Source organism: Rhinolophus ferrumequinum, chromosome 3 (genome assembly GCF_004115265.2).
Source record: "Rhinolophus ferrumequinum isolate MPI-CBG mRhiFer1 chromosome 3, mRhiFer1_v1.p, whole genome shotgun sequence".
NCBI classification, from domain to species: Eukaryota; Metazoa; Chordata; class Mammalia; order Chiroptera; family Rhinolophidae; genus Rhinolophus; species Rhinolophus ferrumequinum.
In genome coordinates this window covers 17,346,007-17,366,138 of record NC_046286.1, presented here as the reverse complement: position 1 = coordinate 17,366,138, position 20,132 = coordinate 17,346,007, and positions in this window count along the sequence as shown.

The window sequence follows — 20,132 nt, the reverse complement described above, 5'->3', positions numbered from 1 at the left end:
TCTGCTTTTCAACATAGTGTTGGAAGTCCTTGCCAGAGCAATCAGGCAAGAGAAAAAAAATAAAAGGCATCCAAATTGGGAATGAAGAAGTTAAATTATCACTCTTTACAGATGACATGATGCTATATATAGAAAACCCTAAAGACTCCACCTAAAAGCTATTAGAAACAATCAACAAATACAGTAAAGTTGCTGTCTACAAAATCAACGTACAAAAGTCCATTGCATTCCTATATACTAACAATGAAATCTCAGAAAAAGAAATACATAAAACTATTCCTTTCTCAATTGCAGCAAAAAGAATAAAATACCTAGGAATAAACTTAACCAAGGATGTGAAGGACCTATATGCTGAAAACTATAAGACATTTTTGAAAGAAATTGAAGAAGACACAAAGAAATGGAGACACATTCCGTGCTCATAGATTGGAAGATTCAACATAGTTAAAATGGCCATATTACCCAAAGCAATATCCAGATTTAATGCAATCCCCATCAAAATCCCAATGGCACTTTTTGGGATCATCAGATTTGTTTGGAACCACAAAAGACCCCGAATAGCCAAAACAATCTTAAGAAAAAAGAACAATAGTGGAGGTATCACACTCCCTGACTTTAGCTTGTACTACAGGACTACAATAATCAAAACAGCATGGCATTGGCAGAAAAACAGACACATAGACCAATGGAATAGAATTGAGAACCCAGAAATAAAACCACATAAATATGGACAGATAATTTTTGACAAAGAAGCTAAAAACATACAATGGAAGAAAGACAGCCTCTTCAATAAATGGTGTTGGGAGAATTGGATACCACGTGTAAAAGAATGAAACTGGACTGCTATCTGTCACCATGTTGCAAAATTAATTCAAAATGGATCAAAGACTTAAGCATAAGACCTGGCACAATAAACTGCATGGAAGAAAACATAGGTACTAAATTTATGGACCTTGGGTTCAAAGAGCATTTTATGAATTTGAATCCAAAGGCAATGGAAGTAAAAGCTATAATAAATGAATGGGACTATATGAAACTTAAAAGCTTCTGCACAGCAAAAGAAACCATTGACAAAATAAACAGGCAACCAACTGAATGGGAGAAGATTTTTGTAAACAGTGCCTCCCACAAGGGGCTAATATCCAAAATATACAAGGAACTCATGAAAATCAACAACAAAAAAACAAACAACCCAATTGAAAAATGGGCAGACGACCTGAAGAGAGGTTCCTCCAAAGAGGACATACAAATGTCAAATAGACATATGAAAAAATGCTCAATAGCACTAATCATCAGAGAAATGCAAATAAAAACCACAATGAGATATCACCTCACCCCAGTCAGAATGGCTATCATCAACAAGACAAATAGTCATCAACAAGACAAATAGTAACAAGTGTTGGAGAGGCTGTGGAGAAAAAGGGACCCTCATACACTGTTGGTGAGAATGCAGATTGGTGCAGCCGTTATGGAAGGCAGTGTGGAGGTTCCTCAAAAAATTATGAATAGAATTACCGTATGACCCAGCAATCCCTCTCCTGGGTATCTACCCGAAAAATCTGGAAACATGTATACATAAAGACACGTGTGCTCCAATGTTCATTGCAGCTTTGTTTATGGTGGCCAAGACGTGGAAACAACCAAAATGTCCTTCGATAGATGAATGGATAAAGAAGTTATGGTATATATACAAAATGGAATACTATTTGGCGGTAAGAAAAGATGATATAGGAACATTTGTGACAACATGGATGGATCTTGAGAATATCATGCTAAGCGAAATAAGTCAGACAGAAAAAGCAGAGAACCATATGATTTCACTGAAATGTGGTATATAAACCAAAAACAACAAAAGAACAAGACAAACAAATAAGAAACAAAAACTCACAGACACAGACAATAGTTTAATGGTTACCAGAGGGTAAGGGGGGAGGGGGGTGGGAGATGAGGGTAAAAGGGATCAAATATATGGTGATGGAAGGAGAACTGACTCTGGGTGGTGAACACACAATGGGATTTATAGATGATGTAATACAGAATCGTACACCTGAAAGCTATGTAATTTTACTGACAATTGTCGCCCCAATAAATTAAAAAAAAAAAAAAAAGAAAGAAACTTCCTGGGGTGATGAAGACATTCAATATTTTGTTTTGGGAAGTGATTACACAGGTGTATTAAATTGTCAAACCTCAAAAAAAAAAAAAGTCATACATTGATTTTTCACTGCATGGGTGGGTTAGTATTCCCTAACCACCCCCCACATTGTTCAAGGGTATATATGTTTAAATGGATCTTATAGAATTGAAGAAAATCCCTGAAATTAAGAGCACAGTAAATGGATTAGAAGCAGATTAGATACAGCTGACTAGAGGATGCATATACTAGAATATATATACACACATATATGTATATTTAATGGACAAAGTAGAGATATAGAGATACATATATGTGTGTGTGTGTGTGTGTGTGTATGTGTGTGTGTATATATATACACACACACACATATATATATATATATATATATATATATATATATATATACTCTGTCCATCAAAGAGAAGTATAGAATGCATATGAATAAAACATTCAAAAAAGAGTGTAAAAGATATATGGAGCAAAGTAGAAAGGTGTTAACGTAATTGTATTGTAATTCATGAAGGAAAAGAGAAAAATATTGATAGAGACATAGTAATGGGCAATTTAAAAAACTGAAAAAAGACATCAGTCCAGTAATTTAAGAAATACTACAGACCTCACAAAGGAAAAATGCAAAGAAACTCAACCACATCATAGGCACACTGCTCAAAACAAAGTAAAGATGTTAAAAAACAACCAGAGAACATTATGTTAAGTGAAATAAGTCAGACAGAGAAAGATAAGTACCATATGATCTCACTTATTTGCGGATTCTAAAGAAAAGAATAAGTGAATGAACTAATCAGAAACAGTTTGGGAGACAATGAGGAAAAACTGAGGGTTGCTAGATGGGCGGGAGGGGTGGGGGGTGGAGGGGAGGGTGAGGGGATTGGAGGGCAATCGGTGACCATAGGATGGCCACGGGCTTGAAAATTAATCTGGGGAACGTAATTTGGTGGTTACCAGAGGGTAAGGGGGTTGGGGGGTGGGGGATGAGGGTGAGGGGGATCAAATGTATGGTGATGGAAGGGGAGCTGACTCTGGGTGGTGAACACACAGTGTGACTTATGGATGATGTGATACAGAATTGCACACCTGAAATCTATGTAATTCTACTAACAATTGTCACCCCAATAAATTAAAAATAAATTTAAAAAAAAAAAAGAAAATGACTTACAGTTTCTTACTTGAAAAAAAAAAAACAGAAAAAAAGACATAATTTTCTAAAGAGCAACAATACTGAAAACTTATTTCTTAATAAAAATGGTGAAAAATGTGAACAGATATTCAAAAGGCTAAAATAAAAATAAGTATTAGTGCTATGTACATGAAAACATATCCTTAAAATATGAAAGCAAAATCACATTTTTGCTTATGACAGTGAAAACTTGAAACAGAAAAAATATTACAAGGGTTCATCTCAAGAGCATATAAAAGCATTCTCCAGGGTAGAACATATGCTAGGCCATTAAAAGAGCCCCAGAGTATTTTAAAAGATTGAAATCATACAAATAATGTTCTCAGATAACAATGAACAATGTTCTCAGATAAAAATGGAATGAAATTGAAAATAACATACGGAAAATTGGAAAATTCACAGATATATTAAAATTAAATACAGCTGAAAATCAATGAGTTATAGAAGAAATCTCAAGGCAAATTAGAAAATAACTTTGAGATGAATGAAAATGAAGATTCAACATGTCAAAACTTACGGAATGCCGTGAAAGAATACTCATAGAAAATATATACTGATAAGCATCTACAATAACAAGAAATATCTCAAATAAAAAAACTTAAGCTTCCACCTTAAGACATCTGAAGTTTTGGAAATAAAAATATATTTCTAATGACCTATGAGACGAAGTCACAGTGAAATTTAGAAAATATTTTTAACTGAATGATAATGAAAATGATGTAATAGAACATACTGGGTATGGCTCAAGGCATACTCAAAGTAAAATGTATTTCCTGAAATGTGTCGGTTGACTAGGACTAAAGGCTGGGTTCCTTTCGATTTTCATATTACCTTAGCAGCTCCATGGCTTCTCCTGAAGCATAATTGGACATCTAACGTAGAATCTCACGATTGCAAGAGACCAAGGTGGAAACTGCCAATCCAGGAACTCACATAGAATCCCAGTGTTGTACTCTATTGGTAAGGTAATCAGAGGCCAGCCCAGACACACCGGGGAAGGGAAATAGTTCCCACTACTTGATGGCAGTGCATAAAAGAATTTGGGCCACTGTGAATTTGACTCATATGCTAACAGGGAGAATACTCTGTTACTTGTGGAGAAACCAGACCCAAAAGAGAGAATTATATCCAAAAAAACCTCATATCAGCCCATTCACATATAGGCATATCTAACATGTAGCAGGAACAATCCTTAATGGTAAGTCATGGTTTCTTTCCTTATGTGAAAATATGCATTTCCATGTTTAGAATGGATCTTGTTACTTGCAAATTTTGCAAATGAAAAAGCTATTTGGGATTAAGAAATCACAAATAGGCCCAAAATTTTCATTTTGTCATAACATCTGAGTTATATAATATCCAAGTCTTATTATAGCCTGTTTTCTTTTTTTTTTTTAATTAAATAGTAAACAAGGAAAAAAGAGCAAAATGGCTAAGGAAAATTTGCTTTCTAAACTAAAAATTTTTACTTACATGAGTAGTGAATAAAATTCACCATTTTTCTCCCCCATGCTTCTCCAAAATTAGTAATGTCGACTTTTAGTTTGGTCAAAGTGGAAGGAGTGGAAGAGTATATCATTGTGGCTTTAATTCCTTCATCTCTTATAAAGTAGATCATCTTTGAATATGTTTATTGGCCATTAATATTTTCTAAGTATGAGGTACTATTGAAATCCTCTTCTCATTTTAGAAAAATTGAGTTTATTTTGTTTGTTTCCTAATGATTTATAAAAATTTGAGATTTTATCTAAGTCCTGTAGATATTTTATTTCCCACTGAATGCATTGCCTATTGAATTCATCATTTTCTACCTCTACTACCAGCAACCAAGACATTGGTCCTAACTCCTTATCTGCAGTTGTTTCCTAATGGATGCTTCCCCATTGGCCCTTGAATCTGAACCAAACATCCTTAACATGGCCTCCAAGGCACTCACACATTAGTTAGTGCCTGTCTCCCTCTCTAGGCTCATCTCCACCATGTCCCGCCCACCCCCGCTCTCCCCATTCCAGAGGGGTTGAACATCTTTTAGTCTCTTCACTTGTCCTTAAGTACCTTGTCCCTAAGTACCTTGTCCCACAGGGCTTTTGAACTCACTCTTTGCCCTGCCTAGAATGCATGCAGTCCTCTTCGTCTGTTTAACTTCTATCAATTGTTCTCACCTGAGCTCTGATTATCATTTTGTTAGGGAAGGCTTCCTAGCTGTCCCTGGGTGTATAATCTCTTTTATACTCTCCGAGCACTACATACCACTTCTTTTCAGCACTTATAATAATTACAACTGCATATTTTTTGCATGTGCAATTATGCCTATCCTTCCTCTAAAAATAATCTTCACGAAGGTAAGTCCCTTGCCTCTCTCTGTTTACCAGTATGTCCCCAGGACTAATACATAGTGATGCTTAAAGATAATTGCTAAATATATTAATTATGTTTGGGGATTAAATTGGGAGAAAAAATACTAAAGTAAAGAACTTAGTAGTCGCCAATCTGTGTGTGTGTGTGTGTGTGTGTGTGTGTGTGTGTGTTCTGTAAATATTTTAACTGTTTTAGAGCTGCAGCACTCTTGATTAGGTAAAATGAACGGGAGAGGTGAGATTTTACCCTCAATTATAGGTTAGTACATTATTTGAAAAAATTTCCATAGGAGGCTGAAATAAAACTACTAAAGTAGTAATAAAAAAGGTGGAAGTTGGTGCAAGAAGAATTGTTAAGTAGACACAGCAGAATTTGTTGAATAATTGAATGTAGAAGGAAAACAAAGAAGGACTGAAAATGACTCCAAGCAGGCTTCCTGCATTTTATGAATATGATAATTATAAATGACAGTAATGTATGTTTACAGGATGTTCTCCTTAGGAGCTTTGCATCTTCTATGTTTTATTTACTTTTTTATGCATTGTTGTATTGCAAAGACATAGAATTAGATAAGGCCAACGTCTGATCTTTTGCTAAAGTTTACTATCACAAAAAATTCTTTCCCTAATTTTGTGTAGAAAATTACTTAAATGTGTAATTTAATGAAGACTTAAAATACCTGAGTTACATTGCCAAAATGAAGAGCAGAAAACACCAGTTAAAGATCTTGCCCTAAGGCAATATGATTAATAGAGCATAAAATGTATCAACTGGTATTTTTAAAAGATAATTTAAAATTTACCATTTCTAAGAATAAGTGTATAATTCTGCCAAATCTAGAAAGTATTATTGGATATGACAGAAATGTAATTAAATATTACTTCTGAAAAGGAGAATTCCTACTTTGGTCTCCCTAGTCCTAACTCTTCCCACCCAAAGACTCCTGACATTTTTCCTTTCTCTGATTGCATATAGGAATTCTGAAATAGTGGTAGAGAGGGAGGAGGAAACACTCAAGTGTGAGCTCTAGGAGACCAGTGAACAATTTTTTTAAAAAAATCTTTGTAGCCTCGTAGTGATTATTACATATTAATTGTGGGAAGGACGGGAATGAAGGCAGTGAATTATTTAATTTTTATTAGTTAGAAAAAAGGTAAATGGAAAAATGGTACATAGAACGATGGAGCTGGTAACCTGGAAAGTAGAGGGAAAAGAGATGATGGAAGAATGCTACTCATATGTAAAGGTGGATTGTTAAGGGTGATTGGATGGAAGTACGAAAAAAAAATGAAAGAATTCAAAGGGAGCAATTAGAAGAGAGATGGGAGAGAGGGAACGATAGAGAGGGAGGGAGAAGACGGAGGAGAAGAATTGAGAGATTGAGAGAGTGAATAAAGAGAAGAAGAACCACTTCAGATTTAGCTGTTGTACTGTTCTGGGTGTGGATCAGTGAATCAACTACTGGGCTCATCCATAACCAAGAGTCATCCCTAGAGACAGTAAACACTCATGAGCAGATCTTGTTCAAATAAACATTGATTTATGCCACACTTAAAAAGTAACAAATAAACCCATAATTGTTTTTTACTGGTACTAAGAGTGTTGTAAACTAATCTTGAATTATTACAGAAATGACAGTGTTTTAGAAGAAATATGGGATTATGCACCTCAAATAAGTAGAGGTGAAAAAAAGTTTCCTTTATGACAAGTGAGTATCTATTGTCCTCCCAGCTGAAACATGGGATATCTTTTTGGAGACTCGGGTGCTCTGTATCTAAACACAATCCAAAGTCTGTGTTTAGCTGAGCCTGGGAGATGGGAGCATAAAACCACTCTCTTGTTAAGTGAAATGTTATCTGGTTGGTGTATTTTCCAGGTCCTTTATTTCCAAAGCCACCTAGTCTGTGATATTCTGTTATAGCAGCCTGAAGGAACCCAAATAGTTTGTCAACACCATTTTCTTCACAATATCCAAGGCTCAGTCATAGATTAGGATTTATGAAGAATTGAAGTTAGGATTATCAACAGAGGGTCATGGATTCTGATTCTGTGTTTTCTTTCTATGTTTAGAGCTTTAGAGCACAGAGGGAGCACCTCTACAAAATGAGGGTGAACTTTGTTTTGTTAAAATACTGAGTTTTTTAAAAAATGAAAGGAGTCATAGTCTTTTTAAAATATGTTTTTTTTTATTCTTTGTATCAAAATTCTCAATCCCTGCTCTACACTGCAGCAGTCAGATAGCTGGGCACTCGTTTAGCACATTTTTTGTCAGGTTTTATTATTTGTTTACCATTGAATCCAATAATAATTAATGGAACTAAATGATATCAAAAAAATGGTCAAATATTTATGAAGTAGTTCATCATTTTCCACTCCCAGTGCTATCCAATCAGGAAAACACATATAGGATTACTACAGACCACAAAATTGGGAAAGGAGGAAAGCCGGTTTTCTCAGTGGTTAGAGTACAGTGCTCATAACACCAAGGTCACTGGTTCGATTCCCACATGGGCCAGTGAGCTGTGCCCTCCACAACTAGATTGAAAACAATGACATGACAAGGAGCTGATGGGTCCAGGAAAAATACTCAATTCCCCAATATTCCCCAGTTAGAAAAAAAAGTGGGAAAGGCAAATTGCATAGTATTTCAGTTGGTTAAAGCACTTTTTGTAGAACAACAGCAATTGGCTTTGTTCCCATTGTTGCAATTACTGGCCTAATTTGCTTAAATAGCTGAAGAAAAAATTCTATCATCAGTAGCTCTACATCAGACAAACACAATAAAGGCTAACAACCTTTGGTAGAAAGCCCAGTGTTTCAGGAATGTTGAGAAAAGAAAATTCAACTTTGAACTCACGCTTGGGCCATCAGTGTTACCCTAACCCTAACCCTAACCTTAACCTGAAGAGCTAGGTTCTCCCACCCCCAACCTGAGACTTGCTTTTTTTTTTTTCCTTTTTTTTTTTTATTTTTTATTTTATTTTTTAATTTTTTTTTTTATTATTAAATTTGAGACTTGCTTTTAATTGTCCAGTTATAACTGGGAATGGAAGAAAACAGGGCATGACAACCTGGAAGTTATTTATGACTCTATTTGTCCAGAGTAATTCATATTAAAATGTAATGGCAACGAATTGCTAGGGAAAGAGACTAATAGAATTTAGACCCATCTTCTATGGTAAAAATCAAGAGTTGGCAAATATTTTCCATACAGGGCCAGATAGTAAATATTTTATATTTTGTGGGATATATGATCTCTGTCACTACTCAGACCTGCCATTGTAGCATGAAGTAGGCATAGACAATACATAAATGAATGAGCATGGCTGTGTTCCCATAAATTGTATTTATTATTATAAAAATAGATGGTAGGCAGGTTTTGCACCACAGGCCAGGCCATATTTTGCCAAATCCTGATCTATATTAGTTGAAATCTCTTTTGCTCATTTTTCAGTCCAGTGGTAAATGCTTAAATAGCAGAAAAGTGTATCAAGGGCATTATTTGTGATCTTTGGGGGCCAGTCCAACTAGGGTAAAACTGGTGAGGCGAGGTAGGTAATGGGGTCAGGTACAAAATTTAAGGGACATCAAAAATCTCAGTAATCAAGGTAAATAACATTTATGCAATATTTAAAAAAATGGTAAACTCTAGCCCCAGGGTCTGCTGTGTACTTTTACAAACAAAGTTTTATTGAAACCAGGGCCAGGATTAGTTTGAGGTGAATGAATTTGGAGTATGCAAGTAAGAGGAAGGATCTTGTCTTTATTTAAAGCTTTGATATTTTGCTCATCATGAATTTTTTGCATTAATGTTGCTTTTTAAAAATATTGCAGTAAATACTATTTATCTTTTTTTGTTGTTGTTGTTTTGTTTGGTGTTTGTTTCAGGTAGAATGTCAACAATGCTATTTATCTTGAACACTGAGTTTGGGACCTCAAACTGTGCCCAAGCGAATACCTCACTGTCATCACCCTAGTTCCAACCTGGTTTTGGTTGATATACTTTAACATCACTAACATAATTTCTTAAAGTATTTACAAATACCTAAATGCGTCTACTTATGATAATGTGTCAAAATATATTTTATGGGGTATAACTATTATTTCTTTTTGTTCTGCATATTCTATGGCAGTTCTAGACTATTTCAAATATTTCTTTATTATAAGTCTTGAGTGAGAGATTGCCAGTGTGCTGAAAATGAGCTATATAGATCCACTCTTGAAAAGGTTAAATATTACCTGGCATATAGATATAATATTCTATGTGCTTTCCAAAAAATACGGTGGAAAAGCCAGTCTATATAACTTTACTGAGAACTGCTATTAACCACTTACTAGCTTTGTAAATGTTAGGATCTGTTTTTTTTAAAACTTATTTGTATCCTATTTTCAATTGATTCATCATATGTTCATTGATGTTCAAAAATCTATGCCTATATGTTTTTATATATACACAGAGGGAAAAGATCTTTATGTTCATTCTCGGGTCTTGTACTATGCTTGCTATGTTCAGAGTAGGCATTCAATGAGTACTGGCTGAGTCAATTAACAAACACTTATTCTATGTCTGCTATTGATTAGACAAGACACCATGCTAGGTGACCTCTAAGAAGCAGGAAAACTGTTTCTTGAATCTTTTTTATAGTACTGTAGTCATGGTGACCATTCTACTAGAGAAGGGAAAGTAAATGAGTAGGTAAATACCTTAGAAAAAGAACATATTATTATGCTTCGTTTTACGAGTGAGGCAGGAGTGGGCTGTCGTTGGTGACAGTCAAGGTCACCAGTACAGTGGGGAAAGGTAAAGGAGCTAAAGTTTCTAGTACCAATTCCAGTGTTTATGTGTGTGTGTGTCGGGTGTGGGGGGGGTTTCCCCCAACAAGTCCAACAACCCGACACCAGATGGGTATCATAGCATTCAACTCACTTCTGGCACTATCTATCCCAAATAACATCAGATTCCACAGGCTAATAGTTCAAGACTCCTCCGCCACCCCCAAACCCTGCCACAACCTCAGACATCAGTTCCAGCCCAGGTTATCTCCTGTGCTTCTGACAGACTGGCTATAGATTGTAGGTTCCAATGACCACCTCCTTGGGTTCAATTTATTTGCTCGAGTGGCTCACAGAACTCAAACACTCTACTTGATTACTGGTTCATTGTAAAGTATAACGCAGGAATGGCTGGATGGAAGAGATGCATAGGGCAAGTTATGGGGAATAGGTGCAGGGTTTCTGTGCTCTCCCCAGATCTCCATGTGTTCAACCAACCTGGAAGGTCTTTTAATCCCTTCCTTTTTTGAGTTTTTATGGGGTGTCATTACATAGACACGATTGATTAAATCATTGGTTATTGGTGATTAACCTCCAGCCACTCTCTTGCCAAAAATCAGGGTTTGGGGTGGAACTGAAAGTTCCAACTCTCTATTCATGGGTGGTTCTGCTGGCAACCCGCCCCCATCCTTGGGTGCTTCCCAAAAGTCACATTATTAACATAAATGCAGTTGCAGTGGGAAGGGGCCTGTTACGAATAAGCCACCTGTATGGCTCTGAATCAAGTTTAGGAACTGAAAACAGCAGATCAAATATTAAGGCAAAAGATGCTCCTACTGCTCTGATCACTCAGGAAATTTCAAGGTTTTGGGATCTCTGAGCCAGGAATTGTGGATGAAAACTGTATATATATGAAAAATAAACTTCGATCATGTGACTAACCACATACATGTCTTTTATAAATCACAGTATCACAGAAGGGCATACACTTATTCCATACCCAACACTTACCTTCATTTTCTTTGGATGGCTTCCAGAAAAGGGCAGCTCTTCCCTTTATAGACCAGCCTCCTTGAGGTATTGTGGCTTCTTTATGCCATATCAATTACAGTAGAATTGTTGTTATTATGCTTTATTTTTTTCCCCTGTATACAGACAGAAAAACTTAGCGAAGGTATGGGGACTCACAATACCACTAGAACATAAGCTACCATTTTAACTCTAGTGGTGATGTGGAAAGAGATGTGTTTCCATAGTAGCAGTGCAGTGACACGATTCTGTACAACTGGTGGGAATTAATTCTGAAAAACATGAACTTCCCTAATTTCCCCCTCCACAACTAAGACCCATATATAATTTAAACAGGACTTTATTCAAATTTGGGAGTAAAGTAAGTTAAAACAGATAACCTAATGAAAATAAAGCGTCTACTAGAATTTACGATTATAATATTCCGTAGTTTGAATTCAGAATTCTTTACCAATTTAGCTTCTTGCTTAGCACCAGACTTGCTCCCACATAATTCACTATCTCAGTTCCATCACTGGAAATGCTCCCACGTTGCTGTATCTCAGAGTTCTAGTTCCATTTTTTTCTAATCGTCAGAAAGGTTTCCTTTCTTTTTCAGTTACAGTTCTATATCCTGCTCCAGGATTGTTAAAGTTTTCTGAGGATGACAGTGGTGGGTTATCCTTTCCCCTTCTAAAGATTGCCTAACTCTTGAAAGGGTCATTTAGTACCCCATGATCCAGATATCTTAATTACAGTAGTGCATTTCACATTATTTAGAAGTTTTGTTCAATCTTTAACAATAATAATAGTCTGGATTTTGGTGTAATAAATACAATATGGTTCTTTGCATAGTTGCTTCCACCCCCAGTGTCAATAAATAGAAATCCAAGGTTCCTCTTTCCTTTATGGACCAGTCTATAAGAATGCCTGCAAAAAATATCTAGATTTAGAAAAATTTAAATTTCCCATATATGTAGAGGGCTACTTCTGCCACAGCTACATTCAATTTGCACTACGAAACAGAAAACACTATCTCAGTCTGAACTATATACTTATATGACTTTTGTGCGTTCATGAATTTCATAAAAATAATTATGCATATATATCTATGTATCTATATATCTATATCTATCTATCTAATATACATATATATGTAAGTATATATAATTATATGGAACTGCATAACTGGAGGGCTCACTGAAAGGGTTAATTATAAGACAACATAAGCATGAGCTCTAAGGAAAATTTCAGTTACCCCACTGAATGCATAAACAGAAATAATAGAAAACAATATATGTTCTTTTCTTTTTCAGTATATGCAACAAAAAGTTTTGTATTTCCATTTATGACACAATATTATAATTAGGTTATGATGTCTGGCCAATATTTTTTTATGCCATGTCCCTAAACAGATTTTAATGATTTTTTTTAAAGTAAGAATGAAGAGATAAAATTTAATTTGGATGTTAATTCTTCACTTGGAGAATGTTAATGATATGTATTGGAATTCAAATTAATGTTATAAAATCTAAAATAAAGAACTCTAACTAAAGTAGTATTTACTTCTTTTAATGTTTGGATATATATTTTTTTTTTCTCCAGATTAATAATAGGTTTTCCTGCAGTGCCTCCCCCACCAAAATAATATACGAGTATTTACCAGGTTGATGTTTTTTAATGACACATATTTAAATATTAGAAATAAATCTGGAGATACAAGCTGCAGCCTTTTTGTTCTCAGATGCAGTAATAGTACCTGCTCTGGTAATCTATGGCTGCATAAAATACCGCCCAAACTAAGTGGCCTAAAATAGCAACTGTAATTTATTCTGCTCATAAGTCTGCAATTTGGGCATGGCTCAGCAGGGAAAGGTCTCCTTTTTTCCATGCAGCATCAGCTCAAAGGTTGGTAGTGATTCATTTTCTAGGTGCTCGAATCATCACAAGACTTCTTCATTTATATATCTGGAGATTAATGGTAGCTGTTGGCTGGATCCTGAGCTGACAAACCTGGGTGAGACCGCTCCTTGTGGTTACTAGGCCTCCTCACACCACAGCACTTCAATTCTATTATAATAGTAAGTGTTCCAAGAGAAAAAGTGGAAGTGAATAGCAATTTTGTGATGTAGCCTCAACCACTTCTGCCATAGTCCGTTGTTCAAATTAGTCCCAAAAGTCAACCTAGTTCCAAAGGCAGTGTAGACAGACATTGGTATTCTATGTAGATATCCTTTCCTGTCATTTTAATGCTACAGGGGGGAAAAAGACTTGAAATTCCTGGAGATGAAAATATGGCCCAGCCAATGAATAACCATTGAACTTAATAACATGGACATTATTTTATTTTCAAATATCTTAATGAATTAATGGAATTATAAAACTTATCTTAATAATGCATAGTGTCAAGTAACCATTGCAGAAGTTATTTCACAATAAACAAATAACAAGTAGCAATCTTAGATACTAATCTGCAGACCAAACATTAAGTTTGGTACTAAAATAACTGGCTTGACCACCCAAGCTTTGAAAAATAAAATATATGAATGTGTTTTGCAAATATCATAGCATTATAATAGGATAAAATTTATACACAGTATATACATAAAATGTCAAAGTTGTTGGAGTTTTTCATGTGTATGAGGGAACTCAAAATTCAACTGGTAGTAGTAGCACTTTCTGCTGGTTTAAGAGTTACCAACTCTTATAAAGAAAAGCCAAGCCAATTGTCTCTTGACAGTGGGAGAGTCTCTTATTTGACTAAGAATTTTTAAGTTTCACTCATAGATCATCTTCTCATTGTTCAGGACAGTCAAATAAAATATTTTTTCTAGATTTTTCATTGACCTGTTAAAGAAGAGAAGAGAACAGAAGAAAAAAACAAAACAAAAACTGCCTAAAGCCGTTTAAGTTCTAAACCAGGGAGACTACCTTTCCTAGTTGCTAATATCAAAGGTAAAGAAGTAATTATTTAATAACACTATTCCAGAGTTTCTCTCCTCTTGATTCCTAATTAGGAGTTTTGCTGATATGTTTTTTTTTTTCTTCTGCTGCGTGTTTTCAAAAACATTCATGACCCATGTCAGAAAAGAGGAACAGGGCTTTGAAAGGACTAGAAAACACAATGTGTGTGAGTGTCGGTTTTCTTTTACTTATAACTATCTTTCATTCATCCAAGAAGTGAAAAAATATTTTTGAAGCTCTTTTGTATGCTAAGCCTTGGGTTAGTGTTGAGTAGCAATAATACAGCCACAGTTCTTGTTCTCTTGAGGTTTCTCCTCAAGTTGCCAAAACAGGTAGTGTATAAGAAGCAATCGCTTGTCCTCCAAGCAAGTCATTGATGATAATTAAGGAAAGGGTCAATGAACAGGTAAATAACATCTCATAACAAAAACCAGAAAGACTTTCCTGCTTTTCAATCTTTGGAACCTACCACTGATCCATGGGTATTGAAAGGTTCAGCAAAATGGACCCATTGCTGTCTATTTTCTTAAGATGCTCTTTTATGGAAGCAATTTTTCTGAAAGGTAAGGAATAATAACAAATATGGTTGGCCAAAATAAGAACTATGGGTCACATTTAAAGAGGGGGATAGATTTGTATTACAGCACCAAGTATGTTGTTCAAATTATTCCTCTATGAGGCCCTCTGAATTTGCTCTCTGGGTCCTAAGTAGCAAAATTATAAAAAAGGACAGATGACCTCTGAGACTCATATACAAACTGAGACTACCAGGCCACACTTCTGTTAACCCATTGCAGATGCAGGGAGGAAAGTGTTGGCCCTGCTTGATCTAAATGAACCCTGCAGTAATTTGCAAAGCAGTAAATGACAGTGTGGTAGCCAGGTCATTGTTCTAAACCAGTGTGCATCCCACAACCTTATAATCTGTGACCTTAGGAGAAGGAAGGAAAAGGAGACAAATATCATGGAGTAACTAGGAGGTCTGTGTTAACCTGTGGGCCACCCTCAACTAGTTGGGAGGAACTTCATCTTTGCTAAAATTCTCACAATTCTGTCATCTGAGGCTGAGTCATTCAGATATTACATTTTCAAGGCTATGGTGACACCTTGCTCCCTCAGGTATTAATGGTATGCCAAATAGGAGTTATATAAACATATTTCTCTCAAAGAAAAGAATGGGGTTTATGAGTTATTAATTTGAACACAGCAAAGTAAGAGTAAAAGTTTTGTTGACAATTAAATGTGTTTCTAGGCAAATGTATTTTTATTGTATGTGATTGAGAGTGAAGGACTGAATTCAAAAACAATTATATATTGCTAATGCTCCCCTAACACTGAGCAACACTAGGTGAGGGCTAAGCATGAATAAATAGTTTAGTTGTGTAATAAATTAAATACACATAAGGTTAATATGACACATTATCATAAACACATTGTGTGTTACATGGAAATTGGCATTGCTGGTATGTAATTCATGTACATGATGACAATTTGTATTGCTTTTACACTAAGAACAAATTTCTGTTTTGGTTTGTATTCTCTCTAAGTTATGTCTTAAAATCAGCAACTACGTGTATGTCATACTCTTTTTTTCATATGTGTATTTAATAATCATAACACATTTACAGTTTGACATCTTTCCATTATTATTACTAGAGAGAATTATTCTTTGCTTCTGAATTTCTCCCATGTCACAATCCTCTCCTCACCGTACACACACTTTGTGGATCCTCGAGTATATGCTCCTCATTTCATGTTTCAAGACAGTGTCCTGATTCCTAGAGAACTTGAACCTGCAAGTTCACGTGTGCCTGTTGTAGTCTTGTGGAATTACAGCAGAATTAGCATTTTGTTTGTTGGGAATTAGATAGTTTCCGTTGCCATTATTTTAGCTATATTTGATTATTATTTTTTTAAATCAGTGTCCAGTTATGTATATGCAGGTTTATAGTTCCTGTGAAAGGTCGTAAATCAAATATATCACCTGTTGTCATCTAGAAAACCAACCATTTGTCATCTAGAAAACCAACCATACCTGAACATAATTGTAAATTGTTATACTTATGGTAGCAAAAGGAACGTCTGTGGTTTCATCAAGATAAGTCTCCCCCACTTCCATGGAGAAGGCTACACACTTAAGTGGATTCTTTTTTGACTGGGTTTTGTGATATCCAGAGTTTTCTTTTCACCCCCTTCCTGTAATGGTAGTGAAGCCTTTGGAGTGAGCCCTGACCTGTGCCCCTGCTTTTCTATCTTTGTTTTTCTAGTTACATCCCATAATTGGGTCCTAATTCCTGAGCTCTTCTGCCTTGGTTTCTGGTAAAAAGAAAACACAAAACTCTGAAAAGTACTTCACTGGACTATAAATTATTCAAAAATCAAGATTTTTTTCATTTTTGAATCTCTAGCCATATATTCATTTATTCAATAGATATGCATTGAGGAAACCCAAGGGTACTAAAGGTACTGGATAAAATATATAGTGTTAAACAAGTCAGATATTATTTTCTTGTCCCTAGAATAACACCTAGAAATAGAAATTAATCAAAAAAGATGTATCCTTTTAGAGCATTTGCTCATATTGAAATGAATGTAGATGGACACAAAAGTGGTTTTTACTAAGGAGGGCAAGGACCTGCCACTGCACCGAATCTATTTGCATTGCCATCAATTCTCTACAATGTAGCTTTAATCTCTCCGGAGTTGTAAAATAGCCTAAAGAAGACAATCCTGCACATTCTATAGGATCAGCTAGTCTTCAGAGACTCTAACATTCTGCGGAAAGGATATCCAGTAAATCCCCTTTGCTTATTGCAAAGTCTTAAATTTTCCCTTCCATACGAAAGTCTTCAGTTAGAAATAAATTTATTCACATCTCTGGATGTTAGTTTTCTCTGCTGGGTTAGCAAAGATACTAGCCAGTGAAATTGCAGTGGATAGCTCTCAGAAGATTTCTGTTAACACATCGCAAACCCAGAGGTAGAATATAGGGCAAGAGAGAAATAGTAATATTATGGAAGTAAATGTGCTTAAAGGTTGCATTTTCAGAAGAGGTTTTCTTAATTATTAAAATTACCTACTATGTGAAGGGCTTGCGAGATACAGAGAAGCACTAAAGAATAGCCCTGCTTTAAGCCAGTTATGTTCTCATTTGGGATGTAATATATACTTGAAAATTAATGTAAAGTCAATATAATTAAAGCCAAATTAGAGAATGAGCCAAAATGTGTTTTAAAAGTTAAAGGATAAGAACCATGAAAAGGTTCAGGGTAGACTGGGAAGCCTTCTCACAGGAATTGGAGCTGAAGTTGTGTATGTAATAAGAGTCAACATTTACAATATTAACGACTTGGGAGCAGGGCTTTCTAGGCTTTCTATATTAATTAAGAAAAAAGAATAACTTTATCGCCAATGTTCCCCTTAAAGCTTGATGCCCTGAATCTATTTCTTACTCTGTATGTAATACATTCAAATTGTCTCTAAAGAGATTGTTAATCTATTTGGATAGAAAACATTTCTCCTAAGAATTTATAAATACAGCAGGAAGAATGCAAAGGACTAAGAGCTATTGAGAATTCAGTATGAATTAATTTAAAAAAAATGGAAACTATAAGTTAACAAATATTCGCATCTTTTAATGTTTCTTTAATTAGAAAATCTTTAAAAATTTTAATAGGTAGGTGTTGCTGGAATAAAAAATCCTGTCAACAAAAGACCTGTCCATATCAATATAGAAGAGAGAGAAAATGATTTTAATATTAAGTACTATCAGATCTACATACCTGTAAGACAGAATGAAAGCAACTATAGAATCTTAACTGAGGTTCACATAAATTTATATAGGCAAAGTAGAAGGAAGAACAATTAATTTTTTCTTACTTTCATGAGAGATAAATAGATCTATCTTGTGATTGTCTCTTGTACATCTTGTGAAATAATTGATTTCAGAGGTAGATGTCTGTGGTCCAAGGGTCAGAAGGCTTTGCCTTAAGTGAAAAGGTTGGGCTTTTTATTGGGATTGTTAAAATGTCAAAGAGACACCGTAGGAGGGTGGAGAGACAGTTGCCTTAATCCTTAAAGAATATTTTGTTATATTAACTTTACATAAAATATCTGACATATCTAAGGCCATTTCCTCTATAGCTCCTTACTTCCTCCCCCTTCACGTGTATTTATTCTTCTCTCTATATTTTTTTATTTGCTCTGTGTCGCAAGTGCCTGTAAAGGCGATTTCTACATTTCAATTTCTATTCCTGAAAGTGAAGGGGACATTAACTCCTCAGCAGGGCCCTATTGTCCCTGCGTGGTACTCGTGACACCAGTGGGGAAAAAAGTCCCGGCACACAGGTTCAGATAGAGTGAGTAACACAGCTTTATTTGGGAGCCAGTGTCCCTCCAGAGGCCAGTGGTCTGGTAAACACAGAAGGTTATGGAATAGAATTTAATAAGGAACCAAGTCCCAGAGTCAGTTGAGGTGGTGAAGTCCCTCATCTGGGAGAGACGACTGGGCTCATGATGGGTCTGAGGCAAGCTGGTCTTGCAGGGAAGAACTTTCGAGACTCCCGGAATATCGCACCTTGCTGCTCGCAGATGATTCTGTCAGAGTGTTTCCCTCAAGCCTCGCAGAGTCTTAGCCGAGCGCCCAGTCAGACTGCTCACAACATTGCTCTGGAGTTCTGTTTTTATCTTGTTTTCCTTGGACTTGTTTACTTCTTAAGTGATAACCAGAAGTGGTTTTCCAGGAGTTGTTTATCTCTTAGATGATAACCAGAAGTTGCTTGGTAAATGTGTGTATCACTCAATTTTGTTATGCTCAGTTTCACACAAAACCATGTTTTTTACTTTACTCTTATCAGTTTCACACATGTGTGGCCATAGTCCTGTCCCTACTAGTAAACAACGTGTTTTGCAAACCTCAATCCAACATATATAATACATTTTATATGTTCTATACACTCTGATATTTCTCCACTGACCAGAAGAAAATAACATAAGATGAGGTAGTTTTATGATCCACAGGGAGCTAGGTCATCATAGAGAACAGAGTAGGTCATGGGCATCTGCCATCCTTCCAGAAGCAGAGGTTAGGTCAGGAAGGTAGAACATAGAAGCAAGCGATCCCCGCACCCCTCTGTGCCTACTACTATAGTAAATATCAACACCAATGGACAGAGTCTCAACTTTGGGAATTAATATTTAGAAAACAAACAGTGTCCAGCACTAGAGAATAACTTAATTATCTGTTAAAGTTATAGCACAGGGGGGAAAAGGCAGAAAATAAATCGGATGAGAGGTAATCAAGGTGTTTGAGAAAGAAGAGAATGAAGGTACGCAAAAGCCATCATAGAAAGATGCCGATCTTAAAACAGGCTACAAACAGGCTACAAACAATAGAAATGCAGTGATCTCAGCAACCAGGTCTGAGTCATGGGCTCAGCCATCGGTTCTTCAGTTAATTCTAACCTGAGGCCAACAAACAACCAGTGCCTGCCTGTCAGGTTTTCAAGAACCACTGCGGGACTGAGTCTGAAGCAGGGAAGGAAAACATGGTTAGTACAATTGTGAGGAGTCAGAGAGAGAGCGGAAGGAGCAAAGCTGATACGGAGAAGCACATCAGTGTAATGGGGTGATGAAAAGCCCAATTCAATCCTAATTGTCTGAAGAATTTTTCTATTTATTTGCACTAATTCCTAA